Raw genomic sequence first — 23013 nt, 5'->3', positions numbered from 1 at the left:
CTCTGTATCTTCACAACAATCATGTGAGGGAGGTTAGGTTGAGAGAGAATGACTGGTCCAAGGCCACCCAGTAAACTACATAACTGAGTGGGGAGTTGATCCCCATTCTTTCTCCCCAGAGGCGTTCCTCCCATTGGGCAAAGTGGGCAGTTGCCCTGGGCGCAGCCCTGTGGGGGGCGCAGGTTTGTTTGTGGGATTTTTTAAATTTTCAGTGTTTTTCCATTTTTGGCCTGCAGAGGGCGCAGTTTTTAGACTAGCAGCACCAAAATTTCAGGGATGTTTTGGGAGACTCTCCTGATGCTATCACCCAGGTTTGGTGAGGTTTGGTTCAGGGAGTCCAAAGTTATGGACTCCCAAAGGGGGTGCCCCATCCCCCATTGTTTCCAATGGGAGCTAATAGGAGATGAAGCTACTCCTTTGAGGGTCGGTAACTTTGGACCCCCTGAACCAAACTTCACCAAATCTGGCAGGTATCATCGGGAGAATCTTTTACTGATACCACCCAGGTTTTGTGAAGTTTGGTCCAGGGGGTCCAAAGCTATGGACTCCCAAAGGGGATGCCCCATCACCCATTGTTTCTAATGGGAGCTAACAGAAGATGGCGGCTACACTTTAAGGGTCCATAACTTTGGGCCCCCTGAACCAAACTTCACCAAACCTGGGTGGTATCATTAGTGGAGTCTCCTAAAGATACCCTGAAAGTTTGGTGCTGCTAGCTTAACAATTGCACCCCTGCCAGCAGGCACCTCCCAAATTTCCCCAGATTTTCCTTTTAAATCCCCCCGCCTTTGACATGGATTTAAAGGGAGAATCTGAGGTCCCCAGTTTAAACATTGCAAGTGATGCTGTTTCAGGGTGGGGGAGAATCAACCCCAAAATAGCATCACTTCCAATGTTGTTTAAACTGGGAATCCCAGATTCTCCCTTTAAGGTGGATTTAAAAGGAGAATCTGGGCTAGTTTAAACACCATTGAAAATAATGCTGTTTGGGGGTGGATTCCAGCATCTCTTGTTTAAACTAGGGAGCCCAGATTCTCCTTTGAAACATTGAAAGTGATGCTGTTTCCCCCAATTGGGAGGACTGGATATAACACCATAAAATGTTTTCATAGCAGTAATAAAACATTTTGAAAGCATTTTGAAAATGTTTTCAAAAAATTATTTCTGCTGTGTGGCATGGCTTATTGCTGTGCTCAGATCTGTGAATTGGGGCATGTTCTATAATGTGATGGTGACTTTGAAACAACCTGGTGTAAAAAATCATTGCTTGGTCACAGTGGGGGAGGGTGGCTGCCCATGGGGGGCGCCAAACTCCAGTTTGCCTGGATACGCCACTGGGTGGATACGCCACTGGGTGTAGCTACAAGGGGGGGTGCGCGTTGCATTGGGCCTGGGGGGCATCAAACTCAGGTTTTGCCCAGGGCTCCAGTTTGCCTAGTTACGCCACAGTTTCTCCCCCTTTGTTGCCATGGCAGTGTGAAATCACTTGAAACTGTACTAAGACACTTCTCTTTAGATCTTCTTTGTTCTAGGGCCATGTTGCCATGGAAGCAGAATAATCTCTCCTCATTGGTTGTTTTTGGGGCCATGGCCACACAACTGACTGTGAAATGCTTTTGGCTTCTACAGTAGCAGAAGGATGTTCTTCATTTTCTCTCAGCCTGACAATATGGTACCACTGCCAGCCATTGCTAACCATCAAAGCAACTAAAGGAGAATCAACAAGCACGTGGAGTTCAGTGTTCATTGGCCGATGACAGATGGGGGAGCTGACCTCCTCTCTGCCCCACTGCAGCATCAGACATGCACCTGCTCTTGGTTTCTGTGGGGAAAGCTGAGAGGAGTAGTAGGTGCATGGCAACTTCCTTGTACATTGGTACAAGGAAGTTTGCCGCATGCCACTTCTGCTCCCCACGTGCGGCAACTTCCTTGTAGATTGTTACAAGGAAGTTTGCGATGATGGGGTTCAGTTGCCAGCACACCACGGGGGCCTCCTACATATCTGGCCTCTATGACCACATCCAGATGTTGCTGAACTGCTCAGAAATGTTGCAATGTGAGTCGGAATAGTGAAGGCCTCAAAAAAACCCTGTCAGCTTACAACAAATATCGATCAGTTAATTGACGCGATTAATCATCTGCAAATCACAGGTTAAACCTTGCCTGTCTTGAAGGCAAGGATGGTTCAAGATATCTTGTTGCCCCAAATAAAGTTATCTATTGCTTCCTTTGATGCCATCACCAGCTGGCTTGGATTTAGCTGGGAGCAATCCAGGTCTAGAAAATCATGCCTGGTACGCCTGGTTGTAAATCAGCCCAGCCCCTGTGGCATTCTGGAACCTTCCTTCTTGAGCTGCCCCAAGCCAGTACTTGGGTGTTTCAGACAGAAAATCAGTCTGGCTTAAAGGCTTGCTTGGAGGAATGTTACACCCCTTCAACCACAGCAAGGGAAAGCCAAAACATTACATGTTTGGCCCTTTTCGAATTATGCATCTTTTTAACCTGAAGGGGCAACATATTCTGATTGTCCCTCTGCATGCCAGAGAGATTTGGGAAATTTGGTGTGTTTCAAAAATATTAATTAAAAACAGGAATTGTTTTAAAAAGCTGAGCCAAAAAAGGCCATCACTTCCCCCGCCTAACTGCTTTTTTGCTTTCTTTATTTTTAAAAGCTCAGCATAAAAATCATGACCTCCAAGTCAGGTCACAGAGCAGCAGCCTCAATCAAGAATTCTTACTAAGCATGCCCAGAGAATATTAGCATGGTCAGAACGAAAACATTAGAAAATACATGAGGGATGTTTTTGCTGGAGCTATTCCAGCTCTCTCCTGTCTTCACCATACCCCAGATATGATGAGCATGCAACTTTGAACTTACTTTCTCTTCCAGTTTCAATTCAGCATGCATGATTTGCATTTCAGAGTGAAACTACTAACGGTCTTCTTACAGTACTAAAGGCAGGAAATATGCCACCTATATCAGGATCAGCAAAGACTGAAATTGAATCTGGGAAACTTCACATGCAAAATATGCTTGGTTACCTTTGACTTGATCCCTGGAAATGAAGAATATTTTGTCATTGTTGCTTTCAACTTTTAATAGACCACCAAAAAATTACATATACTTCATAAGAGGTATATTTCTACCCCAAACCTTGTGGCATTCCCAGAAAACAAAAATCTTTGTGGTGGCATATACCTGTCTGTTTGCACACAGTGCTAAAGTATCCAGAGCTTGAAAACACACTTTGACATGAGGCAGAATATTTCTTTTACATAGATTTACCCCTCCCCTTTTTCATACTGAACATTCACTTAAATATGATTCCTTTACAGAGGTTTTTTTTTAATTTAAAAGAACAAAAACTGTTTGGAACCAAAGAGTTTTAAAGGAAAATATCTAAAACTATTAAAATTAAATATATATATGTTTCGTACCTTTGGATATTTTTCTATCCCATTTACCCCAAATTTGGGGTACAAAACTATCCCACTAGAAAAATACATAGAATTCTTGGTTATTTTCTTCTCTGCGTGGATCGAGAGCCAGCATAGTGTAGTGGTTAAGAGCAGATGGATTCTAATCTGGAGAAGCGGGTTTGATTCCCCACTCCTCCACCTGAGTGGCAGAGGCTTATCTGATTAACCAGATGTGTTTCCGTACTCCTACATTCCTGCTGGGTGACCTTGGTCCAATCACAGTTCTTCGGAACTCTTTCAGCCCAACCTACCTCACAAGGGGTCTGTTGTTGGGAGAGAAAAGGAAAGGAGCTTGTTAGACACCTTGATTGAGTCTCCTTACAGGAGAGAAAGGTGGGGTATAAATCCAAACTCTTCTTCTTCTTTTTGTCCACAGAAAGTAAACTGTAAGGGGTTACTGGCTGCTTTTGGGGGACATTGTGACACTACAGGTCACATGTCCATAAGAGGGACAAAGTTGCCTAGGCACTTTGTGAATTCTGCAAAAAGACTGTACTACTGGGGTAACTAATTCATCTTGAGGGTATTATTAAGAGAGGATGATGTCTAAGAATCTGCAACTTTAGATGTTCTAAACCGGGACGATTTTCAGATGAGGAATGCAAAAAGGGAAGAATAGCCTGTGAGGAAAGAGCAATTCCAATAATGAGATAACAGGGATGGTGTCCCTTTTGTCTCTAATAGGATGCCTTTTCTTTAAACCTCTTGCCCTGTTCAATACTGACCCACATGGTGAATGGACCCTTCTGAAGTTTCTAGTAAATGCCATTGCCAGGCAAAGCGGTAGTGAAGGCGAGCTGATCCTGAACAGATGCCATCTTGACACTGGTACTATTTGGCTGCCCTCATATGATGCAAACATATAAGATAAGGATAAGAAAAATGGGTGGCTTGAAAAAGACTACCAAAAAAAAGCAAAACAATTGAAATAGTGAAAAAAAATAACAACCAAACCATAAATTGCAGAGCTGGGCAGAGAGGGGAAAGAGGAAGATGAATCAAATGTCAATTCCCGTAGCAGTCTTTTCGTTGGCAAGGGGCTTGCTCTAGACTTCGTGGTGCCTGAAGCGGCAAATCCAAATGGCACTTTGTCCTGTTAAATAACAAGGGCCACAATCCCCTAGGAAGTTTTTCCCCCTGCATATGCTTTCTCCAGATGAATAGGAAAGAACGCATTAGTGATGACTGTGGATGTAGGTCTTGTATTGCTGCTTGTTTCAGTGTTGGAGAATGTCTTAGATGGAGAACACACAAAGTTGTCTTATGCTAGGGATGATATCTCATTCTGTCTTATTCAGTCCAATAGCCTCACTATGATTTCGTCGGTCTTGTGAGAAAATGAACCAATTTTTGTCCTTGATTCTCCGTTTTTATATCAATCCCCCCCAACCTTATTATTCTTAAACATTATTTTGTGGCATTGGTGTAAAATTACCTATACATGGCATATAAGAAACAAGAGGATAATTGATGATGATGTGGAGGAAGAGGAGGAGAAGGAAAATAGGGTGAACGTGTGAAATCAGCCTAGTACACAAACACTTGCCTTGCACAGTGTCCATAGCTCTGGGGTAGAGCATCTGCTTTGCAACTCAGGTTCAATCCCCAACATCTCCCATTAAAAGGCGATGTCAAAAACCTCTGCCTGAAACTCATAAGAGCAGCTGCCAGTAGTGTAGACAATTCTGACCTTGATAGACTCGAGTTCCAACCCAGTTTTAAAGAAGTTTCACGTATGTGAACTTGTAGACCACTGACCTATTTAGCTCAGTATTGTCTACTCTGCCTGGTAGCAGTTCTCTAAGTTCACAGGCAGGAAAGAGTCTTTCTCAGTTGATAACCCCTGAAATCCTATAACTGAAACTATGCAGGATTTCATTGGGGAACTTTTGTTTGCAAAGCTGGTTAGAGAGCACGTAAGTAAGATCTCTATCCCCTCTGATGTTCTGGCTGAATACCCACTGGGAAATTCAATCTAGGTCAAACTAAGTTTGAAAATAAACTGCACCTTTTCATCGAGGTTTCAACCTCCCCACTGCAGCATGTTTCCAGTGAAGACATCTAGGCCTATCTCGGATTCATGAAATGTAACAATCCCCACTACCACACGATCGGCTTGGCGGGTGTCTCCTAATTGGCTGTCATGCCATGTTGGGGCGGGACCTTTTTTCTTCCCGCAAAAATGTGCTCACGTTATGACATCAGCACATCAGCACATCTCCCCCGCCCAAGTTTCTGGTTGGTTATCGTTCTCTCATGCTCTCACAAGAACATCATCACACGCACTGATTGGTTGTAAGGCATTTGCGTCACGCTCCATGGTGGGAAATTTGAACCAAGATTAGACCCCCGATCCTCCCCTCCAAACTGAATCGAAGACGTGTTTTTTTGAAAAAGTAGTACTTTCAAGCAGGTTCGGCAAAGATGTGGGATAAAGGGGAGAATGAGCGACTGAACCGGGATGAATCCTTGTTTGTCTATCAGGTAGTGGGGAGTTCTTCCTGAATCCTTGACATTTGATTAATTGACCGTGGGGAATCGGCCTCTTTAGGATTCTGAAAATCTGCCATTTCAGTAAATCACTTCTGCTTGCCTGGTGGGGAGACCATTTCTGGATTTGACTGATGACAACATATTGAGTCCAGAAGTTGCGATAAGAGTTCTAGAACTTAAATGTCAGTTAGAAGCCTGTTCGTTATTATGGTCTGAATTGCCCTTGCTTATTTGCATTCATCCTGTTTCCCAAAATAACCTGGGGTCTCTGAACTTCGATGGGAGGGAAAATCTTGCTTTGCCCTGTGGATCTCTGTTGACAGTGTTTAGTGTCTCAAAACTTGTCTGGAATCATGTCTTGCATGGGCAGTGCAGACAATGAGAGTCCAGACTCAGCCTGAACTAAATGCAGCAACTTGGGAGAAGATACATTCCTCACACATGTCCACCTGTGAATGCCCAGGTTTGGGGTGGGGGTGGGGGGCAAGACTGAAGGGAGCGTGTGCTGTCCCTGTTTTACCAGGGAGCAACCCCTGCAGTGATGTTAAATCCCTCAAGTCACCTTACAGGAATCCTGTATCTGGGGAATGCAGAGCTATAAAGAATCATCAATATTTATTGCACTGCAGTAAATGCCAAAGCTATTTTATCTCCATTTCTAGCACCAGAGAGATATCTCAGGCTGAACCTTTTCTTTCTCTAGTTCTATGGAACGCAGATGGACCTGATGCTAGAAGCCAGACTGGGAAATGGTTTGCCGGTGACTGCAGAGCTGTGGCTTTCTTCAGAAATCAGCTTGGCAGAGCTTCCTCCGGTCACATGCTCATTTTAAGGACTTGTTTATGTGTAAGAAGGCTATCATCAAAGCATGGTAGGTATGTGTCCAGTTCATGATGGGCCTGTGACCTCCAGAGCGCCACAAGAAGAAGAAGAAGAAGAAGAAGAAGAAGAAGAAGAAGAAGAAGAAGAAGAAGAAGAAGAAGAAGAAGAAGAAGAAGAAGAAGAAGATAATAATAATAATAATATTAATAATATTAATAATAATAATAATAAGGAGAAGGAGAAGGAGAAGGAGAAGAAGAAGAAGAAGAAGAAGAAAATAATAATAATAATAATAATAATAATAATAATAATAATAATAAGGAGAAGGAGAAGAAGAAGAAGAAGAAGAAGAAGAAGAAGAAGAAGAAGAAGAAGAAGAAAGAAGAAGAAGAGGAGGAGGAGGAGGAGGAGGAGGAGGAGTTTGGATTTATATCCCCCCTTTCTCTCCTGCAGGAGACTCAAAGGGGCTTACAATCTCCTTGCCCTTCCCCCCTCACAACAAACACCCTGTGAGGTGGGTGGGGTTGAGAGAGCTCAGAAGAACTGTGACTAGCCCAAGGTCACCCAGCTGGCATGCGTGGGAGTGTACAGGCTAATCTGAATTCCCCAGATAAGCCTCCACAGCTCAGGTGGCAGAGTGGAGAATCAAACCCGGTTCCTCCAGATTAGATACACGAGCTCTTAACCTCCTACAATGGTGGTATTCAAATAATTTAACAACCGGTTCCAGTGGTGGGATTCAAATAATTTAACAACTGGTTGTTTACAAGCACCATTTTAACAACCGGTTCTGCTGAAGTGGTACGAACCTGCTGAATCCCACAACTGCTTGAAGAATGAATCACCACAACAGCAAATCAAGTAGTAATGGTAGCAGCCCCCAGATCTGGGACAGCTGCACATACAATGTGTTTCTTGTTCGCATTATTTGAGAAGCTTGCAGATCCGTATATGCAATTACTCAGATCATGAATGTGTCTGTGGGCAAAAATTTACAAACATACACAAATGGTAGTTAAGTGACTCATTCCCACTAGAACCGTCATTTCTGAAATTTTCCCCTGGGCGCCCAAAATCCACCTCACAGAGTGGCCAACGGGAAGCCAGAAAGAGGCCCTGGAACCTAGGAATTGTCCTTTTTTCAGATGTATTTGCTGATGATGCTCAGGGTTCAGTGTGGTAATTCCAGAAATCATGGATTCAGATGGGGGAGTTCCATTTTGAACTGCTTGCTTAGCTCATCAAGAGTATGCTCATATACCAAAGTAAGGCTTCTGTGCCTTTGATGGTTGTGTAGCAGGAGGAATGTTGGCAGGTACTGCTTGTTAAAACTGTAAGGGATTTTCTATATGGTAAAAACTGTCACAATGATACAGAACACACATACTGACTTTTAATGTATTTGGATCTATCTGCATGCACGTGTGTAAATATACATTTGATTCATACTTGGTTGAATGTCATGTTCCGTGCATATGAAAATAAATGAGTTCTGGCTTATAAAAGTCTATGCTACATATAGGCAGGCAGGCAGGCAGGCAGGCAGGCAGGCAGGCAGGCAGGCAGAGATATAAAGTTGCAAGACTCTGATTTCCTGGTTGCAATAGGCTAACATGAATACACTTCTGGAATAAATAGTGATATCAGGGTCCTCATGAGGCGTGGATTGGCCATTTACCATACTGGGAAATTTCCTGGCAGATTGGTGTCCTGAAAACCCATTGGTGGTTGAGAACAAGATAGCCAAACCCTGATAACACTTTCAACCGTTCATGAGGACCGTTCAACTTGGACCCAGTCAGGGGTGAGGGTGGAGAGGCTGATGGGTTGGTTGGATCCAGTGATGAGACAAAAGAAAGAAAACTGTACAGTACTAGGCACATTTCTACCTGCACAAGCAGTAGTGCACCAGCGGCAGGCATCACACAGCGGATTAATGGAATTAGTAACAAAAACAATGTGTGCATGGAGTACTGGAATGTGCATTAGGCAGTTTATATGATATCATTTCATTTAGTTTCTAAATCGCCTGGTTTCTATTAGTGGGGCACCTAATGTTGGAGAAGGAGGGAAGGCGACATGATATCGCCTGCTCTCATCAGACCATGGAAGCTAAACCCTTATCACATCAGCCAGGATGTGATGTCATAGAATCCAGCCTTCGAAGCTGCCATTTTCTCCAGGGGAACGGATCTCTGTAGTCTGGAGATCAACTTTATTTATTTATTTAAATATTTCTACATCACTTTTCCTGTCAGCCCAAATTGTAATTCTAAGCGAACTCCAGAGCCTGGCTTGTAATCCTACTGCAGGCAAGCCTTGGCAACCCAACCAAATTTGAAGTGTGGTAAAAAGGTTAATTTCAAGGGGCATACAGATTTCATAACTCAAGGAAAGAACCCACCATTTATATATATTTTTATAAAATCCCGTGGGCCTCTCCAGCAGTCACCATTGGCACTTTTCAATAGTTTTTGTTTGCAGGGTTCGCTAAGAAGGTTGCATTGAATGACTTTTCCTTGTTCCGTTTCTCAAACTGTTTAACTTAAAAATATGTTGTTGTCATCTGTATGAGGCATGACCAAGCCGGGGGCCCTTTCACTTCTTTGTTTTCTCCTGGACTGATGCCACGAGTTCTCCTTTAAAGCATTGCTCTTCTTTTTCAAGCTGGGCTCCTTCCTCCTCCCCCTCCACTAGTGGAAACAAGATCACTGGCTGGGTTTGGTTATGTCGCTAAGCTTCTTTCTTTTTTTGTTGATTTTTTCAGGCACTAACACCTCTTCTCCTCCCCTAAGGCCCCATTGGTCACCTTCTGCTATGAACTTTAATTCTATTGGCCATTGCAGGGCCCATCAACACAAAGAGCAGCACAACATTCTGGTATGTTGCTTTTCAAGTAGACTAGCCCCCTCAAACCTGGACAGATTTTAGAATCTGATTTGTTTGACAAAATCACAAGAAGGGGAGGAAATTACAGACCTTATATAAAATAATTTAAGTTATACGCAGAATTTTCATATGTGGTTTTCTGCATAGAAGTGATGCAGGATAGGTATTATTATTGTTGTTGTTATTTAGATTTGTTCCTTGCCCTTTAAAACAGCCTCAGGTATCTCTAAAAAGCACATTAGTTTAGTAACAGGGATTCCACGCTACTTTTTTTTTTTGCATTATTGGCATTATTTCCTTGTTGATTAATTATTGACAAGCTAAACACAGTCCCTCCCAATATTATATTTCTAAGTTTTGCATCTTGCACTCATTTTTTGGGGAAAAAAGCAAGCATGTTTATGGCATTTTTAAAAATGCACAGCATTTTTTCTGCATAGCAGCATACTTTCTGGTAAGAACTGATAAGCACATTTGTCTTACCTGGATATTGGTTGGTAACATGGTAAGCTGATACAGCTGGTGACATGTGGATCCACTTTTCCAGAATACTTTCATTTCTTCTCATTATCTATGTGGTCCCTCCTCTCTGTACTCTGATGAAGACTGGGAAAGTCTAGTAACACTTTACAGGATTTACATTCCTGATGCTCCAGTTCTACATACTAGTCAGGGTTGCCCTCTCCAGGTTGGGAAATTCCTAGAGCTTGGGGGGTAGAGCCTGAAGACAGTGAGATTTGGGAAGAGATCTCAGAAAGATATAGTGACATAGACACTATTCTCCAAAACAGCCATATTCTCTTAGGGCAGGGGTCTGCAACCTGTGGCTCTCCAGATGTTCATAAACTACAATTTCTATCAGCCCCAATTCCCAATGCTGGCAGGGGCTGATGGGAATTGTAGTTCATGAACATCTGGAGCCACAGGTTGCAGACCCCTGGGGCAAGACAACCAGTGTGGTGTAATGGTTAAGAGCAGGTGGATTCTAATCTGGAGAACTGGGTTTGATTCCCCCCCTCCTCCACCTGAGTGGCTGAGGCTTATCTGGTGAACCAGATGTGTTTCTGTACTCCTACATTCCTGCTGGGTGACCTTGGGCTAGTCACAGTTCTTCGGAACTCTTTCAGCCCAACCTACCTCACAAGGTGTCTGTTGTGCGGAGAGGAAGAGAAAAGGAGCTTGTAAGCCACCTCAGTTCTCCTTACAGGAGAGAAAGATGGGGTATAAATCCAAGCTCTTCTTCTTCAATGATTGCAAACTTGTGACATGCATGTCAAAAGTGATATGCCACAACATTTTGGGTGACATGCCAGCATTCACCAATAACTATTCTGCATGTTTGAGTTTGAGCCATTTTTGTAATATATTTGATGTTTCTTGCTATAATACATAGCACCACACATGATTGCACTGTATTTTTTAAATGAATGAATGAATGAATGAATGAATGAATATGCAAAGAATTGTTTCTCTTTGGTTGTGGGGGCTGGGGGGGTGACACTCCAGCAGAATTTTTGACACGCTGAACCCAAAAAATTTAGCAACCCAAATTTACTGGTAATGTGCATGATGCATTATCATCTCAGCACGTGATCACCATTTTGCTTTGAAAGGACTACAAAGCATGCATCTGGCAATTCCAGTAGGCTCTACCCAAAAACTGGATAGAGGGTAGGTATGCATTTGCTTATTTGAAGAAAACTCAATCCTCTTTTGAGAATAGCAGCAGCAGCTATTGCAATGACTTTGTCTGCAAGCCAATTTATGCCAACCCAGTAGGGTTTTCAAGGCAAGATACTAACAGACATAGTTTGCCATTGCCTTTCTCTGCCCTCTGCTTAGCTTCTGAGATCTGACAAGATATAGAGATAAGTATTGTCGAAGGCTTTCATGGCCGGAATCACTTGGGTGCTGTGTGGTTTCCGGGCTGTATGGCCGTGTTCATACAGGAGAGAATGCTGCTAGAACACGGCCATACAGCCCGGAAACCACACAGCACCCAAATATAGAGATAAGACTTGGACCATCTAGGTCAGGGCTATTACAACCATGGCAGAAGAAAAGAATGAGCTGGTTCTTCTAGGACAGTGGGAATTGTAGTCCAGTGGCAATTGGCCATGCTGGCAGGGGCTGATGGGAATTGTAGTCCATAACATCTGGAGTGCCAAAGGTTCGCCACTGCAGTTCTAGGAAGTGGAGGGGAGAGAGAACATTAGAGCGTGACTAAAAAACTGTGAAAATTGTGGGGGGAGACAGAGAAGAGTGGAGAACTGAACAAAGCCAAATTCTATCTATGTCAGGGGTAGGGAACCTGCGGCTCTCCAGATGTTCAGGAACTACAATTCCCATCAGCCCCTACCAGCTGACAGCCCCTTTCCAGCTGACAGAGGCTGATGGGAATTGTAGTTCCTGAACATCTGGAGAGCCGTAGGTTCCCTACCCCTGATCTATGTGTTCCCCCATGTAACAGAATACATGACCAGGACTAGCAAAGCTGTAGTTCTTGTTGGACTGTGTGTCTCTCTTCCCCAATAATTCTCTTCATTCTTCTTCCCTCTCTCTTGTTTTCTTCCTCTGTCTGTGGTATCATAGAACAGGGGTGGATAACAATGGGTTTGCTACCACATTCTTGGTCTGTTTGCCTTGTGCAGTGATGGTGAACCTTTTCGAGACTGAGTGCCCAAACTGCAACCCCAAACCCACTTATTTATCTCAAAGTGCCAACATGGCAATTTAACCTGAATACTGAGGTTTTAGTATAGAAAAAACGGTTGGCTCCAAGGCGCGCATTACTCAGGAGTAAGCTTGGTAATAGTCGGTGGCTTTTCTTTGAAGCAACTGTGCAATGCTTCGAACAGGTGAATCACAACCCTAGGAGGGTTTACTCAGAAGCAAACCCCAGCAACCAAGCTTACTTCCAGGTAAAGGATCACGTTTTCGTTCTTCCCATGAAAATCAGTAGGGTTTAACAGCGCTTAACAGGGTTACCTACACTGCTTCCTCAAAACTAGGTCTTATGTTTAATGCTAATAATCTCCCTGAAATAATTACACTATTAGCACATGACGAACTCTGTGCACGTGTGCCCACAGAGAGGGCTCTGAGTGCCACCTCTGGCACCTGTGCCATAGGTTTGCCACCACTGGCCTAGTGTGTGTGTTTGTGGGGAAAGGGGGCTCCCTTCTCCAAACAGCAGAGAAGATGGTCAAAAGAGAGACACAATAGGGTAATCTTCCTCTATCCTTTTTCTCTCTTGCAAAAATGACAAAGGGAGTGAATCTGGGTTGATGAGAACAAAAGAAAAAACAACCCCTCCCTACCCAGTTCTGAGGAAAAAGGGAGGGAAGGGGTGGGAAAAAAACCCCTTACATAACCACTGGGCTGGAGGCACGCGGGGGGGGGGGGGGGTGCTGGCAGATAACAACCACAAACGTTATCTGTTTAAAATGTATGGAAATGAGACAATACATATTACCGCTGAATGCGGAGGGGTGCAAAGCACAGCTTTTAAACAGTGTAGACTTTTTTTGTTGTCATTCAGAAGTACCTCAGCTATTCTCTCCTCATACCTCTTTATCAGAAACAGAGTCCCCAATCTTACTGAAACCTGAAGACAGAGGGGCTTTCCCCACTCACCTTCTGCTGTGTGCCGCTCTCGCGCCCCCTCAGCGCGCATCATTCCCGGTCATCAAAAGGTGCCGTTTCTTCAGCGCCAGGAATGACACGCGCTGAGGTGGTGCAAGAGCAGCAGCGTCGGGGCGGCTGCGTGGTTGCCGCCCTTGCAAGTGGGGAGCGCCGCTGGACCCCGCGCTACTTTCCTGGAGTAGCGCGCAGCAGAAGGTAAGTGGGGAAAGCCCCAGAGTGAGGAAGTCTGAGAAAAGTTAATGGGCGCTATCACACTATGGTGATTTCCGCACAGCAGTAATAAGACATTCTGGGGACATTTTAAAAGGTGTTTTGTGGATGAAGTTGGCGCAGATCTCTCTCCTAAAACGTCTTCAAAATGTTTTATTTCTCTCAACCTGGTTTTTTCAAAAATCATGAAATGGGCAATCTTTCCCCCCCAACCTGGACTGAAGATGTTTTTTGCCTGCTGAGCAAACAAAAGCAGGCAGGAAACACCCAAACGTTTGGGTTTTTTTGCCACTGACGCCCGTCATTTTGTGTACTGCAGCAGAGATTTCCTGAAGGTTCCCATGGAGGTTTCCTCCTGCTTGCAGCTTATCAGCACTTTTTTGTGTGTAAAAAGTAGAGGAATAAAGTTTGTTTTGCCTAGTGGTCCTACATACATGTCATTTTTCCTTTTTTTGTTTTGAGGGGGATGTCTGCAAAGCTATGACGTCACGATTAGAGAAGCTGCAATATGCATATATTTGTGTTGCCGTAGTTTTGCAGACATCCCCCTCATGGAAATTGCACAAGGATGCAAATGGTGGAGGCACGGAGAATCTCTGCAGCAGCACACAAAATGGTGGGCACAACTGTGAAACTGACAAGAGCTGTACGCAGCAGGCAGGAAAAAAGATCCGTTTGGCAATGCTTTTGGTGGGCTGTGTGTGAACTAAAAAAGCCAAAATGGATCTTTTTAAAAAGCCTGCAGGATGATTTATTTCTACTGTGCGGAAATCACCACTATCGGCAGGGGAACAGAGTATTGGAAGGTTCTAAGCTAGGCATCATCCTAGGAGGGTAGCAGTTATTTCCAAATCAGTGTTCTTTGAAGATACGGAGGTTCTTCGGAAGCACTTCCTTGTCCAAGATAAAGTGCAATCAAGTCACAACCAAATTATGACAACCCCATAAAGTTTTGAAGGCAAGAGGCAAACAAAGGTGGTTTGCTATGGCCTGGCCTGAGATCACTGATGTGTGGCTTGGGAAGGTAAATGTGGTGATTTACCCTACCTCAGAGTGTGATGGAGTCTCCTCCTTTGGAGGTTTTTAAAGAGAGGCTGGATGGCCATCTGTCAGGACTGGAGTGCTTCGATTGTATGTTCCTGCATTGCAAAGGATTGTACTTGATGGGGTCCCTTTCAACTCTATGATTCTACTGAGAACAGCATTCTGCTACATGGAGTTGGTCATCCTTAAAAACTGTTTACTGGACTGGATTAACAGATCTGATGGAAAATTCTGTGTTCCAGCGTGAGTAATGGGTCCACACGGAGCATGACGGCATGACTCACTACAGTCATGATGGTCTGCCCATTGATATTGCTGGGTTCACTTCTGTCTTGTGGCTATTTAAAGTTGGCCCTGCCCAGTATCTCATGGTTTTTTTTCTCCCACCCAGTCAGATCACACTGGGTGCCGCTCTTCAGATTGACCAACAGCAGCCAGGAAGAAGCGAACCCTAAACTTCTGTTTAGAATGTTGACCTTCTTTGAGCTGTGCAAATGATGGACTCTCCAGTCAATCACCCGATCAGCAGGGCAGAACAACAAGGGGATGATTGTACCTAGAGTGGTTCTGGTGGGTTTTCCGGGCTGCGTGGCCATGGTCTGGTGGATCTTGTTCCTAACGTTTCACCTGCATCTGTGGCTGGCATCTTCAGAGGTGTATCATAGAGGGAAGTCTCTTACACACTGTGTTAGGAACAAGATCCACCAGACCATGGCCACACAGCCCAGAAAACCCACCAGAACCAGTTGAATCTGGCCGTGAAAGCTTTCGACAATACATTGTACCTAGAGTATTTAGTCTCATCATTCCAATGACTATCTGAACAGCAGAAATAACAAACACAGTGGCATTGAGTTTAACATTTCTACAAAACAAGTTTCCCATACTGAATCCTTTAAAACACATACACACACACCCTCTGCCATCTGCAAAAGACTTGTCAAGTCTCAAAATTCATATTTTTCAAACTGAAGTCAGGGGAAGAATGAAGTTTGCTCAGACATATGCCCAAAAAGAAGGTTGTTTGGGTCCTCACATACATATACACACATCATAGACCAGCTCTGTGCAGAATAAATATACCTGTACTATTTGTTATGGCTGGATCTCCTGAAATATGAATTATTCTTGTAAATCATGAATAAGTGCAACTCTTGATCAGATGAACCACAGGAAAGGAGGAGATAGAGGAGGAAGACAAAGAAGAATGTACTGTTGAGTCTCAGATTCTAGGAGGTGTGGCTTGGACTTCTCCAGCTGATCTTCAGATTACTGAGATCTGATCCTCAGAGAAAATGGCAACTTCAGAGGGTGGACTTTAATGTCACCATATCCTTGCTGAACTCCCTCCCCTCCCCAAATTCCTCCTTCCTCAAGCTCCACTTTCAAACTGTCAAATTTTCCTAATCCAGAGTTGGCATCCCTTACTACTTGCTCCTCCAACTGCAGTCCACTGAGTACCTCCAGAGGTGGGATCCAACCAGTTCTCACCACTTCTCTAGAAGTGGTTACTAATTTGTTCTGAGTGCCGAGAAGGGGTTACTAAAGCAACCTCCCTGCCCAATAGGGACTGGAGGTGCGTGTGTGCGGCGGCACCACTGTTTGAATCCCACCACCATCAGAACCTGTTATTAAAATTTTTGGATCCCACCACTGAGTACCTCTAAAATTTTATTCCAGGGGAGCAGTGGACCCTCATGAATAATATACAGAGAAAGCTGGTGGGGGGGGGGGCGGGGAGAGAGAAGATTGTTGCCTCCTGCTCCAAAGATGGAAGTGTTCAACCATCATCATAAACTAAAGTTAGGATACAAGCCACAACAATATTCTATGTGTCTAATAGCAATGTGTGTGTATGGCCTGCAGATATCTAAATCTGGACTACACTGACACAAACAGATTTTCTTGAAAACCTGGAGGATTGCCCCCCTTCCCAGGTTTGCAACCCTCCCCCCCCCAAATCTTTACATATATATAGTTTAACACCCCCCCCCCAATACCTTGATTCTACAGAGCTGGAAGTAACAGACTCCCAGAGCCACTTGGGCCCTGGTCATGGTGGACACTGAGAGCATCTCCAGATCTGAGTGCAGAAAGAAGTGTAGGAGTCATTTTGAGTAGGGCTGTCAACCTCCAAGTGATGGCTGGAGCTCTCCTGCTATTACAACTGATAACCAGGTGACAAAGATCAGTTCATCTGGCAATCATGGCTGCTTTGGAAGGTGGATTCTATGGCACTGTTCCTGATTGAAGCCCTGCCCCAAACCACACCTCGCTCCACCCCCAAAATCTTCAGGTGTTTCCCAGCTTGCAGCTGGCAACTTTAGTTCCAGCTGCTGCAGCAGATGTCAGGAGCCGCTCTGGGTCTAGCCACAGTGGTGGACTTGTGGTTCTGGCCAGACTGCAGGAGTCACTCCAGGGAGAGTGGCTCCCAGACCCACTGATGCTGAAGTTGGGCTCAAAGGTGAGTGGTGGGGCTTGAAGCCTCATCAGGAGCTGTGATAGGGAAGATGGGATTCCCCCTTGCAAGTCTCACAGGTTCTCCACTTGTCATCTATATTTTAAAATCTATGATTGCAACATCTTTGGCTCATGGTCCTGCTTCTCCCGTGATGCTATCCAGTAACAGGCATGAACAGTTTTCATATTGTAAAGACAATACGTTCCATTCCAAAGCCCAGATCAAAACCATTTAAAACAAATCAACCTATGCAAGCTGTACAGTGCAAATAAATCAAATTTAAATCACCTTTAATGGCATTCATTCAATTTTACACGAATAAATGTGAGTAAAAAAAAGGATGTATGTTAAGAAAAAGAGCGATAAGGCCACCATGGTCCAGTTACAATTAATGGCATTCATTCAATTTTAGATAGAAAAGTTTGGATGAATGGGACCAGTGTTAAGGAAAAGTAGCAATAAAACAAGCATATTCAAGTTTCAGTTGATCCTCAGTTTAAAATTTTAGTCAAGAAAGTTGCTACTGCTGTAGTAAGATGAGGTCTTGGTCTCTTAGAAGAAGTTGAGTCAGCATGGAATTACTCAAATGATTCTTCCCCTTGATGTTTAATAAGCGAAGAAGAGGTTTACACAGATGATTGAATAGAGAGCATTCCAAAATAATATGAGAAACTGAGTCAGGGATGTTTGCTCCACAAGGATAAAGCCGCTCATGCATGGGAATGCCTGCAAATGTTCCTAATAAAACATTGGAGGGGAAAACATTTGATCCTACCAGTATAAATGCTCTTCTAAATGATGGGGAGTAATATATAAAGATAAGTGAGAGGTGGTTTATAAAGTGTACAGATGCCAAACGTTCATGGCAAGCAGACTCCAGTTCTAGATGGTAAAAGGCTTGTCTCTTGATATCTTCCAGCCTGATGTTAATTACCTGGAAGATGTTCTCCTCACTGCACATCAAGAGAGATTCAGGATTTAGGCCTAGTCGGCTGGGTTGATGAGAGGTTTCTTGCAGTCAAGTAGAGTTGTAGGTACCCCTCAGCAGATGTGGCATTAGGCTATCATCTCCAGCTTTGAAATGAATTTTCAAAGGCCCCTTCTGCACACTCAAAATAATGTGCTTTCAAACCACTTTCACAACTGTTTGCAAGTGGATTTTGCCATTCTGCACAGCTTCAAAGAGCACTGAAAGCAGTTTGAAAGTGCATTATTCTGCATGTGCGGAATGAGCCAAAGTGTTTGAGAGTTGAGAGCCATGCTTTGGTTTCTAGGCTTTGGAGGCCAAGTGCTAATAAATCAATATGCTCAGCACCTTAAGGACAATTCCATTGATTTCTAGTTTGAAACAAGATAGTCTTATCTGCCTGTCTGAAGGCTTGTGATGAAGGAACCCGACAGATCTCCCTCAGAAATACCTTCCGAAGGGATAATCATGAATTCCAGTGTGAAGAATACAACTGGAGCATGGATCATGCATAAATGCTTTGTGGAAATGAGGTCAAGGTCTTAATGGTTCAAAGTAGCACCATCAGTGATATGAATTAAATGGTTTGCTCCAGTTGACACTTTGAGTAGATGCATTTTAAGCTAGTGGGAGCTTCCAGATTGTCTTTAAGGGCAACCTTATGTAGAGTATATCATGTAGAGTGTATCACAATAGTCCAGCCCTTATGTAGAGTGTATCACAATAGTCCAGTCTATCTGTGTGAATGGGTCTGTGTCTAGGAGAAGCTACACATTCTGGAATCTATGTGGCTCTGACCAACTTTGCAAATTGTTTTTCCAACAACGACAAAGTAGGACCTACGCCAGGCCTCTCAATAACATGTCCTGTGTCTTCCATAATCCACATGGGAGTGGATTATCAGAGCTGTTCACCAGCCCTCATTCACATGCTTGCCTGCCTGTGGTGAGCAGGTCATGTGACTCACTTGCCACAAAGGCTGGCATTTTACATACTGCCGTCATGTGGATTTTGCTGTGGGTGCAAAACTGCAGCTTCTATTTGTGACAGTGATAAGCAGATAGCTGCCGTGACTGGGATTTTGTTTTCAAAATTCAGGGAAACCCTGGCTAAAAGTTTGTAACCATGGGTAGAATCAAGGTTGTAACCTCCAGGTGGAACCAGGAGATCACTAAAACTTATGACAGAGATCAGTTCCCCTGGAGAAAATGGCGGCTGTGGAAGGTGGGCACTATAGGTTTACAATCTGTTGAGGTCCCTCCTCAGGATCCACCCCCAAAATCTTCAGGAATTTCCCAATCTAGAGCTGGCAACCCTATACAGAAAACCTTCTGCACAAGGGGGGAAAGTTCTATTTTTCAGAAATGCTGCCCATGTGCAGAATGCTTTTCTATAATAAAGAAAAGCATAACAGAGTTTGGTTCACACTTTGGTACACATCAACAGTGTGATGTAGCAGCTAAGAAAGCCAATGCAATTCTGGGCTGCATCAATAGTATAGTGTTTAGTTCAAGGGAAGTAATAGTGCCACTCTATTCTGCATTGGTCAGATCTCACCTGGAAAACTGTGTCCAGTACTAAGTACCACAACTCAAGAAGGATATTGATAAGCTAGTGCGTGCCCAGAGGAGGGAGACCAAAATGGCAAAAGGTCTGGAATCAATGCCCTGTGAAGAGAGACTTAGGGAACTGGATATGTTTAGTCTGAAGAACAGTAGGTTAAGGGGTGCAGAGGCATAGCAAGCGCCTGGTGCACTACTGTGTCCTCCACACCTGTCTGGCCCCGGAACGCCCCCATCCCACCCCGGAACGCCCTTGCCATGTCCCCAGAACGACCCCAGAATACCCTCGCCACACCCCCAAAGGGGCACGCGCCTGGTGCGTTGCACACACCCTGGCCCCCTCGGAGCTATGCCTCTGAAGGGGTGACATGATAGCCATGTTTAAATATTTGAAGGGATATCATGTTGAAGGAGCAAGCTTGTTTTCTGCAGCTTCAGAGACTAGGTCACAGAGTCATGGGTTCAAAGTGAAGGAAAAGAGATTCCACCTAAACATTAGGAAGAATGTCAGTCAGGGCTGTTCGACAATGTTCGACAATGGTCTCCTTTGGAGATTTTTAAATAGAGCCTGGATAACCATCTGTTAGGAGTGCTTTGATTGTGTGTTTCTGCATAGCAGGGAGTTGGACAGAATGACCCTTGTGGTCTCTTCCAACTTTATGATTTCAAAAATCTGCTTCTGTTTAGGTTCAGAGTTCACTTATGTTTGAACTACGGTATATATGCATACACACACACACACACACACACAGTTGAACTGGGTTGTGTCTATAATAGCAACTTGGGTATACACAGACATTGCTCTGACCAGGATAACCCAGACTAACCCGATCTTGTCAGAGCTTGGAAGCCAGGCAGGGACAGCCCCGGTTAATAGTTGGATGGGAGACCACCAAGCAAGTTCAGGCAATGGTAAGAAAAATACAGACATTAGCAAGCAATAGTTGTCACCTCAAAGCCCTGAAAAGCTGTACCAGTTGATTGTTTAAAAACACAAGAGCGGTTTAGGACACATGAAAAATCCAGAATCTCTTGACCTGTATGGGGTTTCCCCTCAGTTTTATTTATTTATTGGGAAATAAAAAAGGGTCCATCATACTCTGAGGGAATCTTTCTGGGGCTTTGCAGGGGCTATTTTTAAAGGTAGAGGCACCACATTGTCTGCATGGCTGCTGATGACTCTCCCTAGAACATTGGTGGCAAACCTTTGGCACTCCAGATGTTATGGACTACAATTCCCATCAGCCCCTGCAAGCATGGCCAATTGGCAGGGGCTGATGGGAATTGTAGTCCATAACATCTGGAGTGCCAAAGGTTCGCCACCACGGCCCTAGAAGGTCTCCCAAGTTTGCTAATGAATTAGTCAGAAGGTCCAATTTTATTGGCCAGCAAAGAGGGTGCTCCCATCCATCCTCCACTGTTTCTAATGGAGGGAAAACAGGGGCCCATAAAATTTGATCCCCTAACCCAATCTTTAGCTAACTTGGGGATTCTTCTAAGGAGAGTCACCAGCAATTACACTGAAAATGTGGTGCCTCTGTCTTGAAAAATAGCACACACACACACACACCCGAGACCCAGAAAGATTCCCCATAGACTGCTAAGCAGCTGCGGTATTCAAACTTTAAAAAGCTAGCTGATGTGTGAAACTCACTGTCCACAAGAAGTGGCAACCCTGAAGAAGAGTTAACTTTTATATCCTACCTTTTTCTACCTTTTTAGGAGTCTCAAAGCAGTTTACAATCACCCTCCCTTCCCCTCTCCACAACAGGCATCATGTGGAGGAGTGGGGAAACAAAACCGGTTCTCCAGATTAGAGCCCACCGCTCCTAACTACTCCACCATGCTATCTTTGTCAAGGGGCAGTGGTTAATCATGAGCAGGGACCAGAAAATAGGGAATGGCTCTGACCAATAGTGACACGGGAGCAATTGGAGCAGCCCCTTTTCAGCCTAACAAACTAAAGCGTGCCCAAAACCTAAATTCTTTTGGAAGTGGTTGAGAAAATCAAAGGCTGATTCCGCATGGGCCAAAAACAGCAGTGTGAAAATGGTGTGAAAACAGTATAAACCCTTTTACACCGTTTTAAACCCTTTTACACCGTTTTCACACCGTTTTCACACTGCTGTTTTTGGCCCTTGTGGAATCAGCCAGAGAGATTCTCATAGGGCAGGAGAACAGCTTCTGAGCACGGAGAACTTTATATTTCAGCAGCAGACTGAATGGTCTTCAGCTATTCTTAGCTTGCCAGAGTGCCAGCTGTTGGAGGGCGGGGACAGAATGGCACTAGCACATTCAGCACACCGTTGGAATAACCAAAGTCCTCCAAGTGAGTTACATGCAGACTACAAACATGGTTATGAAACCACAAGCAGCCATTGTAAAAGACTCCATCGCCAAACGCATGTGGTTTAGAGTTGCCAACCTCCAGGATGTAGCCGGAGATTACAACTGAGTTCTTTATTTTGATTTTCATCCTGTTCTACCCCAGCCAGATGTCGGGCGCAGGGTGGCTCACAACGTAGATACAAAATTCACGGTTCAATATACCGACATTAATGTAATACAATAAAATGATTAAAATATAAATCCCAATTAAAATGCAATTTATCTTACAAGATATACAGGAGTTTGGCACCCCATCATGTCCAGGTGTCAGAGATCAGTTCACCCAGAGAAGGACTGCACGGCATTATACCACACTGAGGTCTCTCCCCTCCCCAAAATCTGACCTCCTCAAGCTGCATCCCCCGCATCTCGAGGTATTTCCCAACCCAGATCTGGCAACCCGACAGCTTGGCAGCAAACCTGTGTTGACTTCCAAGGGGGTATCTAGGAGTGGGCTGTAATTTTTAAAGAGCCAGTTTGAAACACAGGCTTGGAAAGCTGGAGATCTTCCAAAAACCGCTGCTGGGAATGTTATTTGTAGTGGCAGAACCATAGCAGAAGTGGTGTCCCGTCACTTCCCCCTGCAACTTCTTTTATAGTTTGATACAGGCTAAGGCAGGAATTAAAAGGCAATAAATGCAGCTTCTTCGACTAACCTACCTACAGCCCATCCTCTTTTTTTTTTCTTCCCTCCCTTCCTCTTGACTCCTTCCCCCTATTCTTTCCCTGGCAAATATTATGCCGCTGAAACTTTGCTGCAAGAAAAGTATCTGGGGGCAGGAGATTGCAGGTAGAACAGCAAAAGACAGACAGACCATTTGGCCAGCCGAGGTGATGTTGTGTTTCCATCTATTGCCTTGGCCTCTCATGGGCGCAGTGGGTGGGGGTGGGATGTTGCCATCTTTTATTACGTTTTTAATCTGTTGCTGAGTTACTAAACTGTTTATTTGATGCTGTGATTTTAGTTATCTGTTGGTTGTAAGCAGAGGTGGGATCCAGCAGGTTCTCACCAGTTCCTGAGAGTGGGTTACTAATTATTTGTGTGTGCCAAG

Source organism: Sphaerodactylus townsendi, linkage group LG05 (genome assembly GCF_021028975.2).
Source record: "Sphaerodactylus townsendi isolate TG3544 linkage group LG05, MPM_Stown_v2.3, whole genome shotgun sequence".
NCBI lineage: Eukaryota > Metazoa > Chordata > Lepidosauria > Squamata > Sphaerodactylidae > Sphaerodactylus > Sphaerodactylus townsendi.
The sequence above is the reverse complement of the archived record's forward strand: the minus strand, read 5'-3'. Positions refer to the sequence as shown.